Source organism: Hemitrygon akajei, chromosome 11, assembly GCF_048418815.1.
Source record: "Hemitrygon akajei chromosome 11, sHemAka1.3, whole genome shotgun sequence".
Lineage (NCBI taxonomy): Eukaryota > Metazoa > Chordata > Chondrichthyes > Myliobatiformes > Dasyatidae > Hemitrygon > Hemitrygon akajei.
The window spans coordinates 121563280-121581690 of record NC_133134.1 but is presented as its reverse complement, the minus strand read 5'-3'; positions in this window follow the sequence as shown (position 1 = coordinate 121581690).

Genomic DNA, 18411 nt, shown 5'->3' with positions numbered 1-18411 from the left:
CAAAGTACAATACCTCACACCTGTCTGCATTAAATTTCATCTGTTATATTTTTCAGCCATTTTCCAGCTTGTGTACACCCACTGTAAGCTTTAATAGCCTTTTCTGCTCTCCACTGTGTCCCCATCTTGCAGTTACCCACAAATTTGTTGATCCAGTTTACTACATTATATCCAGATATAGATAACAAACAACAATGACCCAGCACCAATCCCTCTGGCACTCACTAGTCTCAGGTCTCCAGTCAGAGAGGCAACCAACTCCTACCACGTTTTTCCCATGAAGCTAAATTGAATCTAATTTACTACCTCATCCTGAATGCCAAGCAGCTGAACCTTCTGAACCAGTTTCCCATGCAGAAATCTGTCAAAGGCCTTGCTAAAGTCCATGTAGACAACATCCACTGCCTTGCCTTCATCAGCTTTCCAGGTAACCTCCTCAAAAAGCTGTATAAGTTTGGATAGGCATGACATACCATGTACGAAGCAATGTTGATTATCCCGAATCAAGACCTGTCTATCCAAATACTCATAATTCCTGTCCCTTAAAATACCTCCCAACAATGTACCCACTACTGACATCGGGCTCACCTACAATTTTATGAATTATACTTGAAAAAAGTCCTCCAGTACTCTGGCACCTCACCTGTGGCTAAGGACATTTTAAATATCTCTGCCAGGGCCCCTGCAATTTCAAAACAGGGGAACATCTTGTCAGGCCTTGGGGACGTATCCTTCCTAATTTGCCTCAAGACAGCAAGCATCTCCTTTATGGTACATGAACTTGTTAGTTTTTTATGTCAGTTCACTAGACACTGTGTCTACCTCCCAAGTAAATAAAAAAAATGCAAAATATCTATTTACGATCTCCCTAATCTCTTTCATAAAATCCCTACATCAGAAAATTCAGAGCTATCCACTCTAATCTCCCCTCATATCTGAAGGTCCTTAAACAAAGATTTCACTATAAATCTGTACAGGTGTATAATGTGGTAGAAGTAGAAGTTGCCAGCTAGGAAAGTTAAGGGAAGTATAACATGGGAATCAAAAACTAGTGTGAATCAAAAATAATGTGAGGAAGAGACCTATCTTCAGCTAATAACAAAGTGTGTTTTATTTTCAGGGACTACAGCCACTAGGTTAATGGAAAACTTGTCATCCTGCAAGAGTTGAAGAGATCCATGTCTGTTAATCAGGCTGAAGCTGGTATCACTGGGTGTTCTATGCAATAACTTGAATTAATCCGAGGGGAATCAGGGAGAGATTTCTACTACCTTTGGGACCTTTTGCAGAAGTCAGTACATAAATTATACGACAGAATGTAAGTATGACCCAAATAAAAACAAAAATGCTGAAAGAATTCAGCCAGTCAAGCAACACCTATGGAAAGAGAAACCAGTTTAGTGTTTCATATCAAATTTTTATCAAAATTGGGAAGTCCAATTCTGATGAACAGACTTTAAGCTGTAATATTAACAGGTGTTTTTTTTCCCCACTGTGTTGCTTGTCAGTATGAGTTCTTTCAGTATTTCTGCTTTTCCTTCAGAATTATGCAGTTGTATTTTTTCCATAACTGCTAAATGTGGCTATTTGATGCAAAAAGTCAGAGAACACCCAAACCCTTGATATAATTGTGATCCTTCCCAAACCTTTATTGCTGAGGGAGATATAATTGCAAAGGTACACCTCTCTTATAATTCAGAACATAAAAATGTGAATCTTATTTTTGATTGAATGACTGAAGCTTCCTTTAAACAAGCAATCACAATGTTTTGAAAGAGTTAGCAGACATTACACAGGAAAAATAAAATAGCTCCTTATATTGATTCTTCCATAAAGTTGACAAGCAGTCACTTTCATCTCCTTGTAAAGCAGGAAATCCTTTAATGTCACCCACACTGTACTACTTGTAAAAATCCAGCTGTCAACCTCCTTCTCCAATGGAGATTAATGTTGTTCACTTTTAAAATTTAATTACTTTGTGATTGCTTGTATTTCTGTTAAAGGTAGAAGCAGAAGAACAAAACTGATAATATCAACTTTAATAATCCTTCGCTCTTTGCAAAATTGATCCAATAACCCAAAGTATTTCACTATGTTGTACTAACTGAGTTTTAATTCTGAACAGCTAAACTTATAGTTTCACAGAACACAGATTGAGACAGCAGTGTCAAGCATCAACAATAAAAAAAATAGTTTAATGGAAATTCATTAAATTTGTTTTCAATGTAGGAATGATTGTGTGAGGTTATTAATGCTTGCTGCTAGCTATTTGCCAATCCCTCATCTCTTAAAGCTTTGTAGGAAAGTAATAAGATTGAAAGGAAAGCATTTAAAGGAATGTACAAATAACCTGTTATAGTTTGACCCAAGGCAAGTTTAATCTTATAATTAATGTTCTTATCTCATTAAGTTCATTGTCCATGCAGCCAATACCAACTCCTAACAGAAAACTAGCCTTCACATCAGGTAGCTTCACCAGTGCCATTAAAGCCAAACCTGCACCTCTTCACTAGAAGGTACTTGTCACTTCCAGATTGCAATTGCTCAGGGGGAGAATACAGGTCACCTGCTCCTGGGGCATCAGGGTACCAATCAGAATAATCATGAAATGGATCAGGGGGGTGGTAGCTAATAAGTCAGTGGCAAGAGTGGTGCAGGAAAATTGTACTTACCTCACATATGTGATAGAAGTGGGCATGGAGTGTATGTTCCCTTTAATAGGAGAGTCTAGAATCTGAGGGCATAGCCTCAGAATAAAAGAACAACTCCTTAGAATGGTCTTCTGGTCTTTTAGGATAGATTTAGAACAGAGTCTTCTGGTTAAGATGGTGCTGAGCTGCGGCCTCCGTGGAGGGCATGGCTCAGACTTGTTTTTTAAGTTCATAGGGATGGTTTTGGTGACAGCAGGGGGAGTTAGCAGTCTGGTTTGGTTTAGGGACAGGGATGTGTTGGAGTTAGAGGTCAGATTAGGGTTTATGAATAAAGATGTGGAAGAGTTAAATGTCAGGCTGGAGTTTAGGCCTTCGTCCCACACTCCACTTACGAAGGTCAAAGATGTGAACATGGGACAAAAGCCATCTGTAGTCCACGCTCAAAGGCTAGCAACGTGGATGGGTAACAAAGGACATCAGTGCATGGCGGGCTGTTCCAAGTCACTAGGTCTTAGGATCAGATGTCTATCCGAGCAGGAGGCATGATGAGGCATGAGGACTAGTGAGTTATTCAGCCTGGGGTTTGTAGCCTCATCATTGGCTAGTCTGGGGATCAATACTGAAGATAGAAGCCTGAAGGTTGATCACAAGTGTGAAGGTCATAGCCCAATGGCTGAAGCCTGAAGACTAGAGGCCTGTCTTGGAGTTGGTGGATTGTCTGTGTCTGTGGGTGGGTGGGATGGAGGAAAGGGGCCTGTTTTGCTGTTGCTCTGTTGCTTGTTGAGTTCTGTGTTACCCTGCTGAGCATTGTGGGTATGCTATGTTGGCGCTGGAGTGTGTGGTGATACTTGAGAGCTGCCCTCAGCACATCCTTAGGTGGCATTGTTTGTAAGTGCAAACAACGTACTCATTGATGTGTTTCAATGTAGATGTGATAAATAAATGAATCTGAATGTGAATCTGAATTGGAATGTCTACAGAGATGAGGAGGAATTTCTTCAATGAATCTGTGGAATTCATTGCCACAGAAACTGTCGAGGCCAGGTTATTGGGGGTATTTAAGACAGAAATTGATAGATTCCTGATTTTCAAGGAGGTAATGGGCTGTGTGGAGAAGGCACAAAGATGGCATTGAATAAAATCAACAATGATTGATTGGCGAAGCAGACGTAATGGGCTGAATAGTCTAATTCTGCTTCTAATGGCTTTATGGTCTAAAAGTCGTGAACACAGAACCACCTGCACACAACTGTATCAATGTCTCCAGTACTCACTAATGACAACAATTATCAATTGGGACTCCTGATTAACATTCAGAATCCACAGCATACCACGACTCTAAGCCGCTCAGCCATCCTCCCCCATATGTTCGGAGCTATTCAGACATGGAGACAAGTACTGCAACTCCCTTTCCTCTCCAATTCCGGCACAGGCACCAGTAGAACAGCACACTGGGAGCTATCAATACCTTGCCAATGAGTTCAGCTACTTAGACAAGAGTGCCCCCAGAACAGTTACCACAGAGTGAAGATGCAGGGTTTTTTTTCATAACTAGTTGTGCTTTTACATCACCATTTCAGTACAAGAGTAGGAAAATTTTGTTTAGGGTCTTATTGAGATGTGGTATATTCTATACAACTCTGGTCTCCTTACCTAAGGAAAGATGTACTTGCCACAGAGGAAATGCATGAAGATTAATTTGACTCTCTCCTATTTTTGATAGATTAGAAGAATGGGAGCCCTCTGTGAAACCTACAGAATTATTTCAAGGCTTGGTAAGTATGATACAGGAAAGATCTTTCTTTTGGCTGAGAAGCCTAGAATCAGGAGCCACAGTCTTCAAAAAATGAATTGACTATTTAGGAGAAATTTTATTCACTCAGAAGGTTGCGAGCTTTTGAAATTCCATACCCAGAGGGCTGTGAATGTTCAGTTGAACAGAGACTGCATTCAAAAGATAAATGGGTAGATTTCTCCACATTAAGAGAATCAAGAACCATGAGGATAGCGCAGGAAAAATGGTATTCACAGATAATCACATACTTTGTTGGTGATCTTAAGGTGAAAATTTGTGTTGGATCTTGCTTGTCCAGAATGCTGCCTACATTCCCTCTAGCTTCTGACAGTTGCAGAGGGCCTCTGGATCCTTGTCTGTAACAACAAGGTCAGGGGAGTGAGTGACTCAGGCAGTATAGTACTAAAATTCCTGCCATTAAATGCCCATGAAAGAGGCAAGCAATTAAATATATATATAAAACTCTTTAATTAAATACAAACATTGTAATTAACAAAATAAAAATTAACCATTTAAAATAAATTCAGTCTAAAATCAATCCAAACTCATAACAGACTTGGAGGTAATTAAAAGCTGCATATGTTTAAAGAGATTTAGCATCTTCCCCTTTGTTTCCTAGATCTATGCCCAAACACCTATTGCATTTCCGATTGTTGGCTCAATCACATCTGATACAGGATCCAGGTTTGATTCCCTGATGGAAGACTGAGCCTCATGATGAAACCTGTTGTGGCAATCCTGGGTTCCGTAAGAGTTATTTCAGTCTGAACGTCTGAATGCTGATCGTTCTAATGGCAAACATCAATCGCAGTCAGCATGATTCAGTGTGTTTCTCTGTTTCTTTCTTCACTGATGCTGCCTGTCTGATAGAGCATTCTCTGCTCTTTCTTTGTTTTTATTAAGGAGTAGGGAAATAAGTTGGAGAATGATGAAAAATTATTGCAAACCAAATATTTGTACAGTCAGCTTAGAGAGATCTTAAGCCACATAGCACCCGCCCAATCCGCTTTCTGGTGTTGCCCTGCCGGAGAGCCACAACTTCAGCACTGAGGAAGAGCATTGCCCCTGACACTTCCACATGGGCCCACCCAGCGGGACAGCAGGTCCAGGCCAATGGTGCAGGGCTCCCAGATGTCGGCAAGCCACACCTCATGCTCCACTGTGTTTTTCCCACTGCAATGTTCACCTCCTCTTCCCTCTCATCACCGCACAGCCGCCGGTGACCGTAGCAAGCTGGACCGCCGTCACTGTCCACCCAGGCGGGGATGGCTGTTCCGTGTTGGGGAGAACACCGGGATGGTTGATGGTGATAATTTACCCCATGTCCGCTTGCACATGGCGTCTGATAGCCTCCACCATGCAGTCCACGTATGAGCCTTCCTCTTCACCAAAATGGACCACCCGGAGAGATGACAATGGAGGGACTCGACAGCGCTGCGCACTCTGCGTTTCCCGGTGGTTGCACTGGGCTGAGGTTTGCTGCCGTTTCTGCGGCAGCCCCGAGTCACACGGCCTGCCCCGCCACACCGGTAGCACAGATTGCTCTGTAACCCGTGACAGGACCGACGCTGGTCAGACCTGTCTCACGGGCTCCTCCACATCAATCTCCTCCTCCGCCTTGCTGACACAGGCCTGGGCTCGCAGTTTGTGGGGCGATACTGCTACGCTTTGGGGGGCTAAAATTACTTCTGCCCTATCCGCCTCGTCCAGCGAGCGATGATGGTGATGTCAGGCGAATGCATCAGCATCTTTTGGAAAGGTGTGGAAGGCAAGCTCTTCGCGGGCCGTGGAAGGAAAGTGGGGGTAGCTTTGCTGAGCACAGTGGCACCGTCCGATGCTCATTTCTTACCTTATTGCTTCCTCCAACGACCTCTGCCCGAAACACCGCTCCAGCGCTGCTGAGGGCCCTGTAGTCACGCTGCTCAGCTGGCATTAGGTCAAGAAGGGCCCACAGGTCATCCTCCTCCAGCACCGGGACAAGCTGCACCGCCGTCACAGCAGGGCACCCACCGTTGTGTTGTGCGGCAAGTTTGACTTGCACCAGGAAAGGCTCCAGGTGGCTGGCACCATTGTATCTGGGGAGCTTCAGGGTTGACCTTGTGGTGTGAATTGCTGAGGCCTGTTGGTCTTCCTGTTGCTCCAGCAGCATCTGCCATGTTGCCCATCCTCCCACGACTGCGGCATCTTGGGCTCCCTGGCGTGGGCCTGTGGGGGAGGTGGGGTGGTGCACTCCACCATGTCCCTCAGTTTGGGGAGCCTGGGTATGCTCACCCCATTGGGGTTCCCTGGAAAGGCACAATTCTCAGTTCCCAGGTTGTCCCTCTGGGTCAGCACCCCATCTTTGGGAGTCCGGCCTGGGGATGCAGGGGGGGCATACTGCATGGCCATTCGACATTCCCTGAGCATAAGGAGCTCCCTGTAATGTCACTTCTCTTCAATCTTGCCAGCAATTTCTAATTTCACTCCTGACACCAATCGGGCAAGCATTCAGTCCATGATGATAGACAAGAAAAGCCCATTTTTCTCAACTCTTATTGAGACAAACACAAAAACAGACCAGGCACCAAGAACCTGGGAGAGAACCTACTCAGTCACATATGGACAGGGAGGTGATTATTAAACACCTCGGTTACAGTCAGGGTGGCCCTCAAACACACATGTGAATAACTGTATAACCTAAGCTAAAATGTAACAATAAATGAACTTGAACATCCCATCATAATCTCACAAAAGCATTTTAAAACAAGAACAATAAACAGAGCTGGTCACTAGGAATGCTGGGACGGGCTGTGACCACGCTCTGCCCCCCCCCCCCCAACACCCCCTGGAGCGCTACACTATAGAGAGGTAGTTACATCCAAGATGCAGTACAGGAAAGCTGGGTGACACTCAGATAGAGGAAAGGGGTTAAGGAGCCAGTGCAGATTACTCCCGTTGCATTCCCCTCAACAAAAGATATACTGTTGCTGGGTGTTGACCTAACAGAGGAAAATCACAGTGGTCGGGTGTCTGGCACTTGTCTGCCTCTGTGACTCAGATGGGAAGGGGGAAGAAGGGGATTTATTATTTAGGGGAACAGACAGGAGGTTCTGTGGGTGAGAATGAGATTAACGGATGGTATGTTGCCTCCCGGGTACCAGGGCCCAGGATTTTGGGTGAAGTCATGACCATGTAGGTACCAATGACATGGGTAGGATGAGTGATGAGGTTCTACATAGGGAGTTCAGGGAGTTAGGTGCTAAGTTAAAGGGCAGGACCTCCAGGGTTGTGATCTCAGGATTGCTACCCACACCACATGCTAGTGAGGTCAGAACTGGGAAGATTATACAGTTTAATACGTGGCGAAGGAGCTGCTATAGGTGGGAAGGGATAAGAATTATAGATTATTGGTCTTTTTCCAGGCAAGTGAGACCTGTACAGAAAGGACGGTTTGCACTGGAATTAGAGGGGGACTAATATCCTAGTGGTAAGGTTTTTAATGCTGTGTGCTGAGGTTTGAACCAGAGTTGCAGGGGGATGAGAAGGGTGGTGTGGCAGAACAGTTAGTGGAGAGGTTGAGGAGACAGATATGACTATGTACTTCTCGACAGTGTATTCCATCTGCTATTTTTCTGCCCATTCTCCTAATCTGTCTAAGTCCTTCCTTAGCCTCTCTGTTTCCTCAAAACTATCTGCCCCTCCACCTCTCTTCACATCATCAGCAAACTTTACTACAATGCCATCAATTCCATCATCCAAATCATTGACAGAAACAGGAAACAGAATTAGTCCCAACGGTGGTAAACTATGTCTAACTGTCTGGACACGCCCCTCTGCTGACTGCTCCTGTGGCTCCTCCCACAGACCCCTGTATAAAGGCAGTTGGAGGCACTGCTCCCCCCCTCAGTCTCCAAGATGCCGTGCTCCCTTTTGCTGCTAATAAAAGCCTATCGTTCACCTCCCGTCTCCGAGAGTTATTGATGGTGCATCAATTTTATTAGCAGCAATTTTAAAACATGGAGAGCATTTTACAACCCGACAGATTGGATCTCGACCCACAATCCCAGGAAGCCAGTGACGCTTTCGAACTCTGGCTAGCATGCTTCGAATCGTACCTGGAGGAGATTCATGTGACTGACCCTGCCACGATGTGCAGGGTTCTCCTCTCCAGAGTCAGTGCAAGGGTCTACTCCATGATCAGGGACCAAACGGACTACCAGGGTGCGATGGATGCCCTCAAAAGACAGTACCTGCGGCCGGTGAACACCATCTACGCAAGACATCGCTTAGCGACACAGCGGCAGCGGGCCGGAGAATCGAGCGCTGAGTTTGTCCGGGCCCTACAGACACTCGTGCGGGCCTGAGACTGCAGGGGACTGATGGCGGAACAGCATGCAGAGCTGCTGGTAAGAGACGCCTTCGTTACGGGGATCAGGTCAGTGTACGTGCACCAGCGGCTGCTGGAACACGCCGATCTTACCTTACAGTCGGCGATCGAGCTGGCCGACACGCTGGAGGCCACTCTGCATGACGCTAACGCTGTCCAGGCGTGCGATCTCCCGCCGGCCCCGTGGACGCTGCAGACCCCGCAACCCGCCGGCCATTCGACCTCAGCTGCTGCCAATCGCGAGTCCGTGAAGTCCCCACAACCCGCCGGCGTATCGACCATGGCTGCTGCCAGTCGCAAGTCCGCACAGTATTACTTCTGCGGACTCGAAAAGCACCCCCGAAAATGCTGCCCGGCCCGAGAAGCTACCTGCTCCAGCTGTGGAAAGGAAGGCCACTTCGCCAAGACCTGTAACTCCACACCGTGAGCGAGGTCGAGCAGCGCCACGTGTGAGGCATGGGGGTCACCATCTTGCCTGCTCGCCGCGTGCGAGGCATGGGGCAGCCACCTTTGTCGGCGCCACCTCACCCTGCCTCCGACCTACGAGTGCTTACCGGGCACCAAAACGGCGATTCAACTCTGGCCTCCATGACCCTCGACCAAAGCGCTCCGCACCAGCTTGCAAGGTCAATGATGGACATCCTGGTGGAGGGACACAGGACTAGCTGCCTGTTTGACACTGGCAACACTGAGAGTTTTATTCACCCGGACATGGTGCAACGCTGCGGACTTGTGACACATCCGGTAAGCCAGAAGGCCACCATGGCTTCAGGATCGCATTCCACAGATATCCGGGGGGGTTGTGTAGCGACATTGGTGGTGCAGGGCACAGAATATCGGAACTTTGCGCTACTGGTCATGCCTCAACTGTGTGCGCCTGTGCTATTGGGGCTGGACTTCCAGAGCCACCTGAAAAGTGTGACAATGGCGTACGACGGGCCCCTCCACCAATCACTGTCAGAAATCCTCAGTTTCGTGGGACTTCGTTATATACCCCGCTACTGACCACACACACACACACACCGACCCTCACATCCCACCCAGCACCATGCCAACAGCCGCGATACTGACACCACTTGCAGCCTCTCCACCCTCAAGATCCCTCCCCCACCGCTGTTCGCCAACCTGACCCCCGACTGTAAACCTGTGGCGACTAAAAGCAGGAGGTACAGCGCGGGGGACAGGGCCTTCATTAAGTCGGAGGTGCAGCGGCTGCTCAGGGAGGAGATCATTGAGCGAAGCACAAGTCCTTGGAGGGCCCAGGTGGTTGTAGTTCGGACAGGGCAGAAAGATAGGATGGTCGTGGACTATAGCCAGACCATCAATAGGTTCACGCAGCTTGACGCGTACCCCCTACCCCGCATCGCGGATATGGTCAATCAGATAGCTCAGTACTCGACCATAGACCTGAAATCCACTTACCATCAGCTCCCCATCCGCCTGGAGGACCGCCCCTACACCGCCTTCGAGGCGGGAGGCAGGCTCTATCACTTCCTGAGCGTCCCCTTCGGTGTCACGAATGGTGTCTCTGTCTTCCAGAGGGAAATGGACCAGATGGTGGACCAGTGCCAACTGAAGGCCACGTTCCCATATCTGGATAACATCACCATCTGTGGTCACGACTGGCAGGATCACGACACCAACCTCCAACAATTTTTCCAAGCGGCCAAAGCTCTTAACCCCACCTATAACAGGGACAAGTGTGTGTTCGAAACCACCAGACTTGCTATCCTTAGGTATGGCGTGGAGAACGGGGTCATTGGCCCTGACCCTGACCGTATGCGCCCCCTGTTGGAACTCCCTCTTCCCACCACCCTCAGAGCCCTCAAACGGTGCCTGGGCTTCTTTTCCTATTATGCCCAATGGGTCCCTCACTACTCAGACAAGGCCCGCCCCCTGGTCAAGTCCACCGCATTTCCCCTCTCTGCCGAGGCCCGTGCGGCCTTCAGCCACATTAAAGGGGACATTGCCAAAGCAACGATGCATGCGGTGGACGAGACCATTCCCTTCCAAGCAGAGAGTGACATCTCCAACTTCGCACTGGCTGCTACCCTCAATCAGGCAGGAAAGCCAATAGCATTCTTTTCTCGTACCCTTCAAGGCCCTGAAATTCGGCACTCCGTGGTGGAGAAAGAAGCCCAGGCCATAGTGGAAGCTATTAGGCACTGGAGGCACTCTCTCGCCAGCAAAAGGTTCACCTTGCTGACCGACCAGCGCTCAGTTGCGTTCATGTTCAGCAACCAACAGCAGGGCAAAATCAAAAATGATAAAATTTTGAGGTGGAGAATGGAACTCTCCACCTACAGCTATGATATCCTGTACCGGCCTGGAATGCTCAATGAGCCCCCTGATGCCCTATCCCGGGGAGCGTGCGCCAGTGCACAGCTCGACCGGCTATACGCCCTCCATGCAGATCTTTGCCACCCGGGGGTCACCCGACTTTACCATTTCGTGAAAGCCCGGAATCTGCCATACTCCCTTTAGGAAATCAGGACGATGACCAGGGACTGTCAAGTCTGCGTTGAGTGCAAACCGTACTTCTACCGTCCTGAAAGGGCACAACTTATCAAGGCCACCTGCCCCTTTGAGCGACCGAGTGTCGACTTTAAGGGACCCCTTCCCTCCACCGACCGCAATGTCTACTTTCTCAACATGATCGACGAGTACTCGCGGTTCCCCTTTGCCATCCCCTGCCCCGATACCACTGCCACGTCCATCATAAAAGCCCTGTGCCAGCTCTTCACTCTGTTTGGCTATCCTTGCTATATCCACAGTGATAGAGGGTCCTCGTTTATGAGTGATGAGCTGCACCAGTACCTGCTGCCTAGGGGTATTGCTACTAGTAGGACCACGAGCTATAATCCCCGGGGAAATGGACAGGTGGAGAGGGAGAATGCCACAGTGTGGAAGGCCACACTTTTAGCCCTTAAGTCAAAAGGGTTGCTGATCTCTCGCTGGCAGGAGGTCCTCCCCGAGGCGCTCCACTCCATCTGCTCCCTGTTATGCACGTCCACCAATGCCACCCCTCATGAGCGACTCTTTTCTTTTCCCAGGAAGTCTGCCACTGGGACCACCCTACCGGCTTGGCTGACGTCCCCAGGGCCAGTGCTGCTCCGGAAACATGCGAGGAGCAATAAATACTCCCCGATGGTCGAGAGGGTTCACCTACTACATGCGAATCCCCAGTATGCCTACGTGGTCTTACCTGATGGGCGGGAGGACACGGTCTCCGTCCACGACCTGGCGCCCGCAGGAGCAGCAGACCCCTACCCCGAACACTCCACGGTAACTATGAACCCTGTACCCGAGGTGACACCGCGCACACCAAGCCCTACACAGACTCCTCACGACACTCCCATACCGGGCGCCTCGCACACGCATGAGGGATTACTGACACCTAACGGGCTGGCACCTCAAGTCAGGCCGGAGCCAGCACAACCACCGTCTCCGGTGCAATCACCACCGGTGCTACGTAGATTGCAGCGACAGACTCGACTGCCTGATAGACTTAACCTGTAAATATACTTGTAAGAAACTTCGCCCCATGGGGACTCTCTTTTAAAACAAATGGGGGATGAATGTGGTAAACTATGTATACCTGTCTGGACACGCCCCCCTCCTGACTGCTCCTGTGGCTCCTCCCACAGACCCCTGTATAAAGGCGATTGGACGCACTGCTCCTCCCTCAGTCTCCGAGATGCCGTGCTCCGTTTTGCTGCTAATAAAAGCCTATCGTTCACCTCCCGTCTCCGAGAGTTATTGATGGTGCATCACCAACACAGACCCCTTTGGAACAACACTCGTCACTGGCAGCCAACCAGAAAAGGTTCCCTTTATTCTGACTCTTTTCCTCCTGCCAGTCAGCCACTGCTTTATCCATGCTAGAATCTTTTCTGTAATACCATGTGTTCATAACTTCTTAAGCAGCATCTTGTGTGCCACCTTGTCAAAGGTCTTCTGAAAGTCCAAGTACACAACATCAACTGATTCCCCTTTGTCTGACTTGCTTATTATTTCTTCTAAGAATTCCAACAGATTTGTCAGGCAAGTATTTCCTTGAGGAAAGCAAGCTGACTATGGCCTATTTTATCATATGCACCCAAGTACCCCAAAGCCACATCGTTAATCAACTCTAACATCTTCACAACCAGTGAGGTCAAACTAACTGGATTATAATTTTATTTCATCTGCCTCTCTCCCTTATTGAAGACTGGAGTGACATTTGCAATTTTCCAGTCTTCCGAAAACATTTCAGAATCTAGTGATTCTTGAAAGATCATTACTAATGCCGCCATAATATGTTCATCCCCCTCTTTCAGAACCCTGGGATGTACACCATCTGGTCCAGGTGACTTATCTACCTTCAGACCTCTCAGTTTCCGAAGAGCCTTCTCTCTAATAATGGTAACTTGACACACTTCATGACCACTGACACTTGGAACTTCCACATTACTGCTAGTGTCTTCTACTGAGAAGACTGATGCAAAATGAGGGGTGACCTTATTGAAACCCATTAAATGGTATATGAGGAGAGGATATTTCCTATATAGTGGGAGAATCCAAGTCCCGAGGACGCAGCCTCAGAATAGAGGAGTATACTTTTAGAACGGAGATGAGAAGGAATTTCTTTAGCCAGGGGGTGGTGAATCTGTGGAATTGTTTGCCACAGGCAGCTGTGGAGGCCAAGTCTTTATGTATATTTAAGGCAGAGGTTGATAGATTCTTGATTGGTCAGGGTATGAAGGGATATGGGGAGAAGGCAGGAGATTGGGACTGAAAGGAAAATTAGATCAGCCATGATGAAATGGTGGAGCAAACAATGGGCCAAGTGACATAATAGTGCTCCTATATCTTATGGTTTTATAAGTACTGGGGCAATGAGAGGTAAATTGATACAGCATGAGATTGGTTTATTGTTGATTGGCAGCTTATTTTAGTGAAACTCCACTGACAGCTTTGGAAAGACATGGATCATGATATCTGACCTTTACGTCAATGTATGTTGGCACATTTTTCTCAGATTAATTAACTGGTACTACTTGCATTCCTATTTTATCCTTTTAGCCCTTAGTGGGACATCATCTCATTTTCGCCAGCACCTACTGGAAACCAGCTGGGTGTATGCATGCAAGCTAGCCCATGTTAAAGACAAGGATTAAAAATCACAGCACAGCATGTGTTGAAAATCTGAAATAAAACCCACCCTTCGGAACAGTTAGCAAGGATCTTAATCATGTTGCAATTCGCACTCTTATGTCCTGAGTGTGCCGTTGTTTGTCATTCTATTTCTCTATACACCCTCATTCTGAAACCTCTGCCTTTGACCTCTAATGCTTCTCCACGGAAGTTCAACCAAAGCTCAGTTCCTCAATTTTCAATGTTATAGACCCTTGGATACAATAATGCAGTATATTAAATTATTTCAGACAAAAAACAGCCTTTCCTATTTGTATCAGGACCAGCCAAATCTGATGGAAGGTCATCAACCTAGCACATTACTTTTATTGTACTGTCTTCACAGGTGTAGTAAGGCATTCTGAATATTTCTTGCATTCTCTGTTTATGTTTCACATTTCCAGCATCTGCAATGCTTATTTCTCACAGTCCCAACATTCACATGTCCATTTGTAACTTTTCCATTCTCTTTCCTGATGTTCAAAAATCGAAGACAGATTATCTAATACAAGCCAACCAGCTTCCACATCTATCTCAATTCCACGCCCTCCCAATTTGCTTCCTCTAAGGACTTCATTCCATTCTTCCAGTTCTTTTTTTCTTTGATATAACTCAGCTGTGACTTTCCAAAAAGTGCTTTTGACTTTCCATTTCCTGAACTGTAGCTTCTCTTGACTATAGCTGCATAGCTTTCAACCATCTCTCTATTTCCTAGACAGAACAAGTGTAGATTTCCTCTTGCCTTCACTGTCCATCACACTGGCCTCAATGGATGATTCTCCATAATTTTCACCATCAGCATTCCAAAGAGAAGATTTCTTACAATATTCACTGGGCCACATTATATCTCCATCATATTCGCCATTTCCCAAATGCAACCACAGAAGATGCAACACCTGTCCTTTACCTCTTCTAGAAACAAGACTCCCTCCAGGTGAAGCAGAATTCATTTACATTTTTCCAATTTACTGTCTTGAAACCTGTGCACACAATGTGTTTTCCTCTAAATTGGAGGAAACAAACACTGATTGGATGATTGCTTTAGAGAATGCCTACATTCAGTCTACAAGGGTGACACTGAATGTTCAGTCATCTTGCACGTTAATTCCATTTCACACTGCAAACTGACCTTCCTGGTGTTTGCTCGCCTTCAGACGGACAACATAAGCCTGAAAAAAGCATTTTATCTTCCATCTAAGAATGCTGTTGCCTGCAGGATTTGATTCTCTTATTTTATCTCTCTCCTTCTTTCTCTAACAGATCAGAAAATTCACATTGTCAGCTAGAAGTGAAAGTTGTCCTATCATTAGCAAAAACTTACAGCTCAACATCAGTCAACATTTTTCTTGTGATTTTCCTCCACATGGACAGTACAATTATTGTACAATTGTATTATTGGACAGTACAATTACAGTACAATTGTTGCAGCCAAAAGTGCAGTTAATTTCATGACACTGTCTTTAAAATGTTAACAGCAACAACTTTTGTCTACAAGTCAGTTTACCGTAGAACATAAATGATAAAGAAAGCTTCATTCTTCAAGCACAGATTCTGATAAGAACACAGAATTGAGAACTTCAAAAAAAAAATGCTGTTGGCAGATTGTAAATTGTGCTGTTTCTTTTTCATGTGATATCTACTCGGCATTCAGTTACATAGTGAATGCAAAATACCTGCATATAGAACTAATCTCGATTTTGATTTAAATAATGATTTGGGATCACTCGGTGTCCATATTGCTAGAGGAGATGTCTGCAAAGAGAAAGAAGATAATTCAATGGATGTTTTTTTAACCTTCCACATAAATACCACCAAATGCTCTAAGAGCCCTGAAGCATGGCCTCCCAATCAAGCAATCATTGCATTCCTCTGAGAGATTTTGTTTTAAAGGCAGACAGGAGCTGGTGAATAATAACCAATCCAAGTGATCTTAATTCTCACCCTGTAAACTGCAAGCTGTGTATTGAGAGGGTTATTTAATTCAAATGCCCCCATTTACATTATAGAGTCAGAGCAAACACACAGTCCCTAGAGTTATCACATCAACTCCCATTCAAAAGAAGCGATGAATCTGAATTTAAAAGTGTTGTTATGTTACAAGGATTATCCCTTAATAGTAATGATCAGTGAGGCACAGAGAGAATCTGTATCTACTGACAAGTACGTTTATTTGCTCAGATAACAAACACATGAATTTATACAAATACTTGTGTGCATACTCAATAGGTTTCACTCAAAAGAAGAGAAAAAGTATTACCTTGAAAAGGAGAAGATGCTGGCCAGGTGTTCATCTTGATCCCAATGTAATCACTACATTTCCAAGAAGGGCTGATCCACTTCTTTTTTTTAACAAAATATCTTTATTGCAAATTCATATATATATATATATATATATATATATATATATATATATAAACCTGTGACTAACACAATCACTACACAACTACTAGACAGACGACATTAAACTAAAATGTTTCCATCTCTGTCAATGATGACGTAATCTCCCGCAGGGCCCAACGGTCCCTGAAACACCTCTATGGTTGCTGTGGACAGCACGCGTTCCCTCTCAATGGTTACTCAGGCATGTACATACCCCCTAAACGTTGCCAGGCATTCTGCCCAGATAGATCCCTCCACCACCCATTTCCAGGACCCATGTGATTGTTGGTCTCCTCAGAGTTGTCACTGCCTGTTCTCCTGAAATCCTCCACTTACTCTTTTCCTCGTCAGATTAATCTATGATTTTTTAGTTTTGTTGGCTCAAGGTCATCTGACTGACCTGTGTCAGCTTAGTAATGATCTATCACAGATCAATAGATTCTGGCATAGTTCCAGAGGACTGAAAGATTGCAAATGCCAATCCACTCTTCAAGAAAGGGAAGAAGAAGAAGAAAGAAAATTATAGACCAGTTAGTCTGACTTCAGTGCTTGGGTAGATGTTGGAATCAATTGGTAAGGCTATGGTTTCAGGGTACCTGGAGGCACATGATAATATAGGCTGAATTTAGCATGGTTTCCCTGAGGGAAAATTTTGCCTGACAAATCTATTGGAATTCTTTGAAGAAATACCAAGCAGGATAGACAAAGGAGAATCAGAGAATGCCTTGTACTTCGATTTTCAAAAGGGCTTTTTGGTTGGCTGGTAGTAACAAGTGGTGTTCCGCTGGGATCTGTGTTGGAACTACTTCTGTTTATATATATCAATGATTTTGGATGACAGAATTGATGACTTTGTGGCCAAGTTTGTGAATGATATGCAGATAGGTGAAGGGGCGGGTAGTGTTCTGGAAGTAGGGCGGCTGCAGGAAGACTTAGACAGATAGAGAATGGGCAAAGAAGTGGCAAACAGAATACAGTGTCAGGAAGTGTATGATCATGCACTGTGGTCGAAGAAATAAAAGTGTAAACTATTCACTAAATGGAGAGAAAATTCAAAAATCTAAGGTGCAAAGGAACTTGGGAGTTATCGTGCAGGATTCCCTAAAGGTTACTTTTCAGGTTGAGTCAGTAGTGAGGAAGACAAATGAAATGTTCACATTCATTTCAAGAGGACTAGAATATAAAAGCAATGATGTAATAATGAAGTTTTATTAAGGCCCTCGTAAGCTCTCATGGAGTATTGTGAGTAGTTTTGGGCCCCTTATCTCAGAAAGGATGCGCTGACATTGGAAAGGGTTCACAAGAATGTTTCCGGTAATGGAAGTTTTATTATATGAGGACCATTTGATGGCCCTGGGCCTATTCTCATTGAAATTCAGAAGAATGAAGGAGGATTTCATTGAAACCTAATAAATATTGAATGGCCTCGACTGAGTGGATGTGGAGAGCACATTTCTAATGGTGGGGGTGTCTTGGGCCAGAGGACACAGCCTCAAAATAGAGGGACGTCCATTTAGAATGGAGATGAGGAGGAATTTCTTTCACCAGAGACTGTTGAATCTGTGGAATTCATTGCCACGGGTCGCTATGGAGGCCAAGTTCATAAGACGATAAGACATACCAGCAGTATTGGGCCATTTGGCCCATTGAGTCTGCTCTGCCATTTCATCATAGCTGATTAATTTCTTTCTCTACCCCATTCCCCTACTCGCTCCCCATAACCTTTCATGCCCTGACTATTCAAGAACCCATCAACTTCTGCCGCAAATGCACCCAGTGACCGGGCCTCCACAGCTGCTTAGTTATTGGGTATATTTAAGGCAGAGCTCAGCAGATTCTTGATTTGTCAGGGCATGAAGGGTTACAGGGAGAAGCCAGAAGACTGGGGCTGAGAAGGAAATGCATCAGCTATGATAAAATGGCAAAGCAGACTCGATAGGCCAAATATCCTAATTCTGTTCCTATATCTTCTGATGTTCTGAACTTAAGTTAAATATTATTGCTTTAATAGCATGGTGTTTAAAAAGCAGAGGACTGCAAATCGA